At 47.6% G+C, this 11,968-nt stretch overlaps 2 pseudogenes; one reads left to right on the top strand and one right to left on the bottom strand.

The window, feature by feature from the left end:
- Nucleotides 1-501: 501 nt before the first annotated feature.
- LOC125546866 lies at nucleotides 502-4,732 on the bottom strand (annotated as a pseudogene).
- Nucleotides 4,733-5,287: 555 nt separating this feature from the next.
- LOC125546864 lies at nucleotides 5,288-11,262 on the top strand (annotated as a pseudogene).
- Nucleotides 11,263-11,968: the final 706 nt, after the last annotated feature.

The raw sequence follows: 11,968 nt of genomic DNA, 5'->3' as shown, positions 1-11,968 counted from the left end.
GGCACGTCTGTAAAAAAGGCCTATTGCTCGTTTTTGTTCCAAGCCCGTATAAAGAAGTTTCAAATAAGACAGAATTACGTCTTACCGGGTCACCGCCCTATCGAATGTTTTCCATTGGGGATAACCAGTCTTGCATTATACCCCTTCATTCGGAGTAATACGCAAGTCATTTGTGTGTTCTCAAAAGAACATACAAAACAAATTATTATTCATTTACCTTCGTACTCTAGCTGAGGAAACGACGAAACACAGGTAATACCTGGTTTCCCTGCATGATTAAAGCCATAGCACTAGTCTCTGAACATAATGCCGGGGTACTCCCCTTTTCAAAAAGAAACAAAAAAGTCTCTGAACATAGTCCAGCGCAAGTCTCTGAACACTAAATCTACTGCACGCAGGCGCTCATTTCCTAAGCAGCAGGTCAATGGAATGGAACTGATTTTATTTTGAAACTTCAATGGAACTGATTTTGTCAAATGTTGCCTTGCCATAACAACCACATTTCACGGTGATACGAACCAGAACTGTTAATTTTTCCTGGAAATATATACAGGGAGGGGATTGCTGAAGGGAGAAATCTAGAGACCTCGAAGGCACAAATTATGTACAATTCATAAGTACAAATCGAGCTCCCCAAACCCATGGACACAGAAGAAATCAAGAATGAACATTCGACAAGGTAGGAGCCGAAGGCCTGTCCCGGCTCACCATTGTGCATTGAGGTGTTCTACTCGGGGGCGCATGACCATGAGGCTCCCAAGCAGTCGACCAGGACACCATGCTGCCGCTTCTCCTCATCATCCCCAACGAATTTGCGTTGGATCATCTGCTGGAAATCAGCGCGCCATGGAAGTATCTCTCGGTGCTCTGCTCCCCCGTGGCTTTTGGCCAGAGAAATGCGAATGCCGGCCGGCCAGCACGACGGAATTCTGACTTGTCGCCGGCGCGCCGTCCGTGCCTCAGCGACAGGGACAGACCGTACGGAAAAGCGGCGAAGCATCGGCGGGCGGGCGGACGGTTTGGCCATCTCACACGTCGCTTTCGCAGCCGTCGCCGTCGGCGCTGCGGCCGGCCCTCGGAGGCGGGTTCACGGAGAAGGACAAGCGGCCGAACCCCCACTGCCCCACCTGGTACATCTCCAGCCACACCCTTTCCTCCTCGCTCGCAGCCGCGCCCTGATACGCCGCCGTCGCCACGTCGTCCTCGCCTTTTGACGCGGCCTCGCCGGGACCAGGCTCCCGGTGGCCGCCCCCGCCCGCACACTTGGCGCCAGCGGCGCTAGGGCCAGGGCGGCCGCCCGCGAGGTCCATGTCGCGCACGCGCTTCTTGTGCTGCAGCTTCCCATGCCGCCGGCGCAGCCGCTGCACGCAGCGGCGGCCTACGGCGAGCGGGGCCTTGACGAGCGCCAGCCCCAGCAGGCTCACCACCGCGCACGGGCAGCAGCCCAGCGCGATGCAGTCCGCCAGCGACACCGCCACGCACGACCGGCACGACTGCGCCGTGCAGTCCGCGTGGTCGACCACCGCCGGCGCCGCGGCCGGCCGAGCGCCTTGGTCGCCGTCGTGGTTGAACCGTCCGTGGCGCCGCGACATCGAGCCAGCACAGCGCCCCCGGCCGCTCCGACCGGTCAACGCCTCATGCCGCCTGTCCATTGTGAGAGGTGAGCAAGGCGACGGGAGCCGAGGAAAGAAATGGCCGACATGGTCATGGCATCACGACGAAAGAGTAATACTTGTGGCAATTGAAACGGGGCGTTTTTGCGCGAGAGCGGTGTTTGGGACGAAATAAAAAGGCGATTGAGCTGCACAGTGGCGAGCAAACTGGCAATGTAGACAGGCACATGCTGTAAATTAAGCCTCTGGACATGGACACATGCCAGTAAATGCGTCCGCCCGAAATAGAAAGCGGAAGTTTGGCATACCCGTTAATATTCAACATGATACGCTGGCTCAGTTTCGCGGACATGTTCATAGGGGGTAAGACGTGTGTGCGTGTACTATGTTAAAAAACAAATGGCGTTAATAAATCCCCTAAACCCCATGATCAAGCCAAGCAGCAACAGAAAACTGCCTGGCGAGTTTCAAAAATGAAGAGAATCCCCACGCTCCCTGTGGTGGCGTGACGTGGCTTTCGCTTTTGCGCGGGGGGAGCTGCGTTGGGTGCGTGGAGTGGGGCTTTGCAATCCGGTCTGGCTACTGTGCAGACACGTCGGACGGGTACAGCCGGAAACTGTAGCAGGCATCAGCGGCGTACGCGCCATGGATCTCTTGCCCGATTACTGCCCGCCCGCCTGCAGCTTCGCGTGTGGGGGGCCCGGCCCGCAGTAACTGCCGGCCTTTGGCTACGTTCGTTCACTTGCTTGGCGCCGATACGAGTACGAGCCATTCAAAGGCACGGGGTCCGGATAGGTTGCCTTGTTTGTGACAAGTACACCAGATGATGATAAAGACGGGTCCAACTCCAAATAATGCCCTAGCCTTCTTTCACGCTTTGTTTCCTCGCCTCTAGACCATCCCTCTGTTACATTATTGGACGACGAGGCTGAGCTGGAGGTGGTACACCGTACTACGTGCCTGAGTGGCTTGGATGGAACATGTCGGACCAGGAGGAATCTGAATATCAATATCTGATACTATGTTGTGATTTGTCTCTACATGCATGATTGATTGAGCACCTAAAACATCATTAACCAAGCAGCAGTAACAGCAACCTCTAAGTACACCTAAAGCATTACTACAAGACGATATTATGATAAGTACGTGTTACAGTAGTACTATGTAGCCAAACTGATGAGGGTCGCCATCAATCCCACTGTGGTGCGCATCAGGCGACAATTAAATACGGTGCAGTGCAAAACCCTGCTGTGTCCTTGTCCCCGAATTATTGCATTCAGGTAGTAGATGATTATTGGCACGACCAAGTTTGCACGCTTCATCCATGTTTAATGTACATTCCATCGGTGGTTAAGCAAAGCAACCTGAATTGTTTTAATGCCAATGATTTAGTTTTAGTATACACTACTAGTAGCACAAACTGGCATAGCTTTGGTCCACGGGCCCCTATCTGAAATTTTAATTTCGAAACTAGTTTGAAGCCGTCAGTAGCTTTCTGTGTTGAAAGAAAGAAACCATCTCCATCATCAAACCCTCCAATCCTGTGTATACTACTCCCTTCGTTTCAAATTACTCGTCGCAGAAATGGATGTATCTAGAACTAAAATACATCTAGATACATCCATACCCGCGGCAAGTACTTCAGAACGGAGGGAGTAGGACATACATGAACGGGGACACGTCTCCTATTTTATTACTCCGCCATTTAGCGTTTATTAGGGCATAATCTACCAAAAAGGCGGCATGATTAGGAAGGAAGCGGCAAAATCTACGCCGTCCGATAATTTCATAGCTTTGTTGCCATCCGAAAGTCGTGTGATCTCAGCAATGGACTGGATATTTGGCACCTGCTCCTGGCAAGCTCCTTCAGTTCAGGGTATCCTATTTTTATGGGTGTGGTTTGTCTGAAAGCAATGCGCACACACATCTATACTACTACTGTTTGTATATATTTCCTTTGAGAGAAGGCATAGTTATAAAAGTATCATCTCAAGAATTCTTAATGGTCCGGTGGTAGAGTATATCCGTGTATATACGCGCTGGCCTATTGCCATCATGAAAGAGACGGAAAGATTCTGCTAGGCGTTGGCGGCATAGGAAATAGGCGAGTCTACGCAAGCATGCATGAGCACTCCAAGACAAACACCCAGGAACTCAACCATTCCCTAATCCCTAGACATGAACTCGACCATTCCCTAGAGATGAAGATCGAAAGAGGACGACGAGAAAAGAAGAGTTTTAACGCTCAGACCGTCGGTCGATCACCGCATAGCTCCTGTCAGCGCTACCGAGCCGAGGTTTCCCGACTCCTCTCCTCTGCGTGCATGGGTGTGTGCAGCAGCCCTGCCATCGTTTCAGAGCAGTGGCTAGATCTCCTAGGACATCACACTTGCCGAGGCACATCGCCCATATGTTTTTCTTTTTGGGTTTTCTTTTCCCTGCGCGGCTGCATGAAATAATAATACTAGTAATGTGCTTGGCCTAGCTACTCATACTACTTCAGTTTGTACTGCTGTACTCCTACTGGGCATTTAAGAGCTGCATGTGCAGGTGCGTCTCTCGCTTTGTTGCATGTGAAAATAGCGGCAAGTTACATTGCCCTTTGGAGTTTTTGGCAGCCATGGTGCTGGGAATCTTAGTCAAATATGTCATGTCTCATGCTAGTATCTGGCTGGTGTTTTCACGGCTGTGAATTTACCACCATGCGATTGCCAAGTGATTGATATTTGAGCTACACGTACTATCCTACACGGCTGTGAATTTACTCCTATGTAGTATTAACAAGGAAATGGAGTATCAGCAAGAACTAGCAAGCAAGCGCATCTGGTGTTCTGGCGACGGCGATCGGCGGCGACTAGAAGCACCAAGTTCACGGCTAATAAGAACAGAACATTTTGAGCTTCACCAGATCAGGTAGGAGCAGCAGTCTTACTTGCGGTGAAGGGGAGGCGCGCCGTCGATCGTATGTGCCGGCGTCGCTCGGATCAAAGACCGCACGCCGAGGCCCTGGATGGGTCGACGACCACGGGAGACATGACGATGGATCGATCGGAGCGACGGTGGGCGAGGAGGAGCTTCTCCGACGGGCTCGAGCTCGAGTCTGAGGCAGCGTGGGTGATTTGAGCCGAGGTAGGGAAGGGAAACGGGAGTTAGGAGAGCTCCCTTGCCCCGTGAATCTGTTTCTCGGGGCTTTATATACAGCCAACTGTACTAGGGAGGCTACCTACTGCTGCCAAAGGTGCTGCGTCGGAAACGTTTGGGAAGAAATGCTGAATCGTTTTCGAAATAAGAACAAAAGGACAAATGCTGAATCGATGCAGTAGCTACAAGTGTTCTCTTTATCGAAAAAAAGCTACAAGTGTTCTGCATGGATGCACAGGACACCCCCGTGCAAGGGTGGATTATTATCTCAGTCTGGGCTTAACTGAAAAAATCGGTGCCAGATTTTGTTAAGTTTTGCCGATGCCAATTCACCAACTACTCGTGGCCACTGGCCAGGCACTGGGCTGAGAGAATCTGTGGTGCTGGAGGGTGCCAGTGATAGTACGTGGTAGTACTAATTCATTACTACCGAAGTGAGGACACGGAGAATCTTGTTTGACCTCTCCTCGGGACGGACAGGGGCTTGGCTTCTTACCGGGAGCTCCTCTTTCTTCACCTTATTTTTACGCAGAATGAGCCACGTATCACGCGCGCTGTATCGTGTACGACAAACGAGTCAATGTACTAACGGCAGCCGGAGGAACTTCCAAACTTGGCAGTTCCTTACGTTTTGCATGGTCAAATGGTCTTACTCCGATCTGGCATCATAGGATTCAATGGTTTTGTTTTGGGATGTGTCTAGTGGGCGGCCGGCTGCCCACTAGTGCAACCGAGCGGCCGGTTGAAAAAGGAAACCCTTGTCCCCATAAAACAGAAAAGGAAGTGGCTCATCAAAACAGACCAATCGAGCCCCCGCATAGCCAGTTGTCCCCAGCTCGCACCCACGCCCCCACGCCTCAGCCCCTCCCACGCTGCCTTTTTCTTCTTCTCCACACCAGAAGCAGATCCAAAAGAAATCGCCCCCAACCCTTCTTCCTCCTCCTACACAGCCGCCATGGGAGCCCCAAAGTAGAAGGAGCTGCTTCAAGATCTAAAGGGCAGGGTGGTCAGAATCATACCAGGCAGTAAGATCAAGCAGGTAAGCCCCCTCTGCACCTCTTCACTTCCCCCTTTCTTCTACTGCATAGGCATATGTAAACCCCCTTCTCCATGGATCCATGGAGAATCTGCTTCAAAAAAGAGGTGAATCTGGCACATCATACCAGCCTACTTGATGTTACTGCTGGATGTGTTAAACATGCCAAAAACTACTTGATGCATGCCAGACAAGTTTCTACCACCTGGATGTGTTAAACAAGCCAACTAAAAACAAGTTCTCTGGACAATTAAAACATGATTAAAGCCAACTCAACAAAGCATTGTAGCCAAAAACTAAACATGCATTCTACCAACTTGTAGTATATTGTTTGCAAAATGAACAAAAAATTGACTGCCCAATAGATATGTGCAACGAAAAATTCATAAATGTGCAACTGAACATGCATCCCAGCCAACTGAACCTATATTCTGGCAACTCGGCATGCATGCTAGCCAAAACTAAAACATGCATTGTACCCCACGTGTTATCTGGCCAACTAAAAAACATGTATTCTGGCCAACTAAACATGTATCCTGACCAAGTAAACATGTATATTTCGCAATACATGTTTGTGAGTGAACACTTTGGGAAAACTGTAGTATATGTGCAAATAAAAAACATGTTTTCTGGCCAACTAAACATGCATGTTGGCAAAAAACTGAGAAAATGTATCCTCGCCAACTGAGACATCTATTCTAGCCAACTGAATGCATTAACTGTCCAACTGAACATGCATGTTGGCCAAAAACTGAAATAAATGCAACCTGGCCAGCTGAGACATCTATTCTAGCCAACTAAAAACATTGAATGTCCAACTGGATATGTATGCTGGCCAAGTGCAAAGATGCATCCTGGCAATTGAGACGTCTATTCTAGCGAAAACCAGAAATCTGTAGTGCAACAGGAAAAGCACAAGAACTTTTGTCCATGGCTAATGAAGCCACAAACCATATTAACATATTCACACATATAATCTTGTCCCACGCATATATTCTGGTCCCACACCTATTGCAAACCATATTAATATGTTCAAATATACCAGAACTAGAAATATAAACGACGATGAAAAACATATAACTGTAATCTGTCTTCCAATTCTTCTTTCTTCTTTCACCTGGATTTTCCTTCTCAAATGTAGCATCCAATTATGTGCAGAAAAATCTGAAAAGAGTTCCTTGCGAAACGGAAACCTACAGATCATTACAACAAAACAAAAAAGGGGGAAAGTCAGAAAAACTCTGTAGCAAAAAGAAGTCATGTTTTTGCCAGTTATTTACTGCAAACTGTGCAACTAACATAGCAAATTTGTGCAAACAAAAAATTTCATAACTGTTATAATAAAAGATTATGCTACGGTCATGTTGTTTTTGGAACTAAGATTATCACAAAATGGTGTGCAACTGCCTATTTACTAAGTTTTTAGGTTGTTTGAAACACTCTTTTTCTGTGGTTACCAATTGATGACATCAATTTCTTCTTTTTATACATGTGCAGGGAGTGTGTGGCAGCATCCAAGAACAAGGAAAAAAATGCTTGATCTCAATGAGTTGCCTCCAGATCTCAATGAGCTTCCTCGTGATATGGATCAGCAGCAACCCAGCATACAACAAGGAAATTGGACAGAAAATGGTCGATCTGTTTACTACACGCAGGCAAGTCGTGATGGTAACCCTACGGGCCATGACAATGTGGCAGGCCAGTCATCAGCCCGTGGTGCCCCTGTAGTGGTGTCTTTGCAGTCAGAGAGCCATACTCTTAATGACACAGGAACCGAGGCAAATGTTCCTGGTCCAACCAGGACTGAGCTAGAAGCTGGGGCTGTTGACAGAGCTGTGCAAGTAGAAGAAGGAGAGGATGAGGCTGGTTCTCAACCTATGGAACCCTATGTTGGCATGAGGTTTGACAGCCTTCAAATTGCTAAGGATCACTACAACAGCTACGCACTACGGATGGGTTTCTCTATCAAGATGAACACCTCTAGACGGACAGCCCGCACCAATGAATTGATAAAACAACAGTTTTGCTGCAACAAGTTCAAGAAGCCCAAAGCTAATGATGGAGGAGCTGAGGCTCCTCCTGTCCTGGACCCTATTCCAGATCCAAAATCTGTTAACAGTGATGAGGAGATGGAAGAAGAACCTCCAATATTTGCTGAAGAGGAGGTTGGTACTAGTAAGAAGAAGAAGAAGCGCAAACGCGAGACAATAAAGCAGACTGAATGCAAGGCGAAAATGTTGGTGAAGCTGATAGGTGGGCGATGGGAGGTGACGCACTTTGTTCGTGACCACAATCATCTGCTTGTGAACAAACCGTCATTGTCCAAATACTTGAGATCCCACCAAGGCATCTCACCTGATGAAAAGGAGCTTCTGCGCATCTTGTATAACTGTAACTTGACTACATGTGTGGTGTTTTTCTATATCCCTTGAAGAATTAAGTTTCCCTCTAGGAAGTCCAGTGTGCAACTGTTATGGTACTACTGTGCAACTAAAATGGCTTAACTGTGCAACTGGTGTCCAACTTCCCATGCTTTTTGTATATCACTTTTGGTGCTTCTTGTGCACCTAGATTATCTTTACTGTGCAACTACACAATGTCCTATATGCAAAAACTGCAAAGTGTTTTTAAAAAGGTGCAGCTAGGTGTCCATTTCCTGCGATTATGTTCTATGCCAACATGTGTCCTATTACTGTGCAGCTGGATGTGCCATTTGTGCAACTAAAGAAAGGATATACTGTTTGTTTTTGTATTATGCAGGATGAATGATGCATGTAATGGCAGAGTTCTATGGATCTGAGATGATGGTGCCGTTCGGACCAAAGGCAATACCAAATCTTTGTACAAGTTTCCGTAGAGATGACACAAAGGAGGGTGATCTGATTGAGACAATTGCGCACTTCAAGGATATACAAAAAACCGATCCAGACTTCTTCTATAAGGTGAAATATGATGAAGAGGACAGAGTTGTCAACATATTTTGGGTGGACGGCTTAGCTCGAAAAGCTTATGCGGAGGCGTACCACGATTGCATATCGTTTGACACCACCTACATGACCAACTTGTACAATATGCCGTTCACGCCCTTCATAGGAATAAACCGACATGGCCAATCTTTCATGCCGGGTTGCGCGTTTGTGAGGCAGGAGTTGGCATCGAGCTTTGATTTGGTCTTTGGAGCATTCCTAGAGGCTATGGATGGCAAACCTCCTGACAACTTCATCACCGATCAGGATGGTGCGATGAGGCAGTCAATACAGAGCATCTTTCCAACCACCGTGTACCGTTGTTGTCGATGGCACATCATGAAAAAGGCTCAGGAAAAGGTTGGTTGATTGCTGTGCCGGAATTCAGGACTCTCTGATGATTTCAACAAGTGTGTTGACTTTAGCTTCACTATAGACGAGTTTGAGCAGAATTGGGTTGGGTTAATGATGAAGTATGAGGCTATGACACACACACACTTTGAGAAGTTGTACGAATACAGGTCAACTTGGGTGCCGTGCTACTTCAAACACAGGTTCTTCCCCTTCCTCCAGTCTACACAGCGTAGTGAGGGGTTCAACGCCGTCCTCAAAAGATATGTGAACCCACACAACTCAATGCTGAACTTCGTCAAGCAATATGAAAAAAATCCAGAACCACATCCTTGCCAAGGAAGGCTGCAATGATTACAGGACAGAACACCTTGAGATTGAGTTGCGGTCCAACTTCCCAATAGAGAAGCAAGCTTATAAAACCTATACTAGAGACCTTTACCGCAAGTTCAGAGAAGAGTTTGAGCTGATTGGACGTTATAATGCATTCCAAGTTGGTGCTGATGTGTTTGAGCTCAGACCGAACCAGGAATTTGTTGCGAAATATGGTTCTCGAAACTACTTGGTGCAGGCAAGGGTGGAGGAGGGTTCCTATTTGTGTGAGTGCTGTAAAATGGACAAGGACGGCATCCTATGTTGCCACATCCTCAAGGTGTTCACCCATGTTGGCGTTGATGTCATACCGGAAAGGTACCTGCTAAGACGGTGGACACCTACTGCTGTACCTAGTGCGCCAGGGACTGGTTATGAGCAACCGGATGAAATGCCTCCTCAATCAAAGAAGCAGATAAGGGAGAGGAACATGATATACGATTTTCGGAAACTAGCAAAGTTTGCGAGTGGTTCTGATCCAGCACAAGCTATTGTATACAAGCATATGCGTGCAGCACGTACCGAGATCGGCCACCTGAACAAGTCCAAGAAAAAGAAAAAACCGACTACTGCAACGGGGCCATCAGATGATGGCAACCCTCGAGGACCTCCTCCACCTCTAGGCAGCAATCAGGGGGCTCATCATCCAGGCAATTACCTGCCCCAACTCCTGATCTAACTAGGTGTGTAACTTCAGTTGCACACATCATTGTGCCCAGTTGCACACACCATGGTAGCCACTTGGACAGAACATACTGCCTAGTTGCGCACGCTGTGTTAGTTCAAGCATCAAGATAACACAGCTAACTTATTTTTCCAGTTCTGGATATAGGTGATGTCAACCCTCAAGGACCTCCACCCCCTCCTGGCTGTACACGGCATCCTCTGCCACCTCCTCCCCCGCGTGCTCCTCCCAATGGCCCTACAGGCAGCACTCAGGGGGCTCATCGTCCAGGTAATTACCTGCCCCCAACTCCCCATCAAACTAGGTCTGTAACTCCAGTTGCACACATCATGGTGCTCAGTTGCACCGAACAGGCTACCTAGTTGCGCACGCTGTGTTAGTTCGAGCATCAAAAAGATAAACACGACTGACTTGGTTGTCCTGTTCTGCCTATAGGTGATGCCAACCCTCAAAGACCTCCTCCCCCGCCAGGCCCAACTAGCAGTGCCCTTTGTGCTACTCCCAATGGACCTACAGGCAGCACTCAGGGGGCTCATCACCCAGGTTAGTACCTTCACCGACTCCAAAACAAAAACTAGGGTGAGTGACTTTAGTTGCACATATCATAGTGCCCAGTTGAACAGAACATGCTGCCTAGTTGCGTGCGTTGTGTTAGTTTGAGGATCAAGCTAAAAATCTAACTTGTTTTTCATGTTCTGCCCATAGGCGACTACAATCCAAGTACCATGACAGGCCGTGCTACTGCAGGTGTTTTTTTAACTTAACTTGCACACAGCAACCAGTTAGTTGCACAAAATGTACTGTGTGGTTGCACAGAACATCAGTGCTGGTTGCATAATAACAAAAATACTAAACTTTTTATATGATTATTACACAGGTGATCGTGACGGTCCTACTGCCCCGTTGGAGGCTGCATCCCTTGCACAAGCTTCTGATGATTTTGTGCCCAGGGATCGTCCAAGGTCTACTACAAAGGGTAGGGCAAAGAGTCGACGGTACAAATCGGCGCTGGAGCTACACCCAAAGAAGAAAAACAAATGCAGCCAGTGCCAATCTACAGAGCACACTGCTGGTGTGTGTCCACAGAGGCTCCTGTGATTCTGTTTCCTCATTTGTAACTTTGGAACAAAAAAGGAAAATAATGATGTCTTTTTAGCAATGTTGGGACCAAGTGGACACATTCAGCATCTATGATTCCTCTTTATCTAATTTATGCTGCTTGAATTAGTTCATGCACTGTGTAAAAAAAGTTTCTATTTGTGCCTTTGTTGGCAACTGGTTAAATATTTAGTTGTTGAACAATTGTATATCCAGTGCTCCTAATGTATCAACAAAAGTGATGATATTGAGTTGCAAACGCAATTACTAGTAGTGTGCAACTACAAAATCTACTTAATAAAATTGTACAAACCAGCAACTTCCTCCATGGAGCAGAAAAAAAGAAAAAATAGTACTGACCTACTCCTTGTCGTATCTCAGCAACTTCCTCCATGGGGCAGTGTTGTGCATGCTGGTGACCCAATCATATGCCAGCTTCTTCCTGATGTTGAGTACTTCCTTGGGGTCGTAGTTGGGCAGTTGGCTACCATTCCACTCGGTGGTGTTAAGCAGTGCGAACAACCCACACTCATTACTGCAAAAATGGGCAAAAAAAATTGTCACATAAAATTAAAACCAAATAAAGGTAATGCACTCTGTGCAACTGCTTATGTCCTACTGTGCAACTACTTGTGTTCTACTGCAACTCATTATGTGCCACTGTGCAACTGCTTACGTGCCAGTGTGCAACTACTTATGCGCCACT

The sequence above is a fragment of the Triticum urartu genome, chromosome 3, assembly GCF_003073215.2.
Source record: "Triticum urartu cultivar G1812 chromosome 3, Tu2.1, whole genome shotgun sequence".
NCBI classification, from domain to species: Eukaryota; Viridiplantae; Streptophyta; class Magnoliopsida; order Poales; family Poaceae; genus Triticum; species Triticum urartu.
This window is presented reverse-complemented; position numbering and strand designations above follow the sequence as displayed.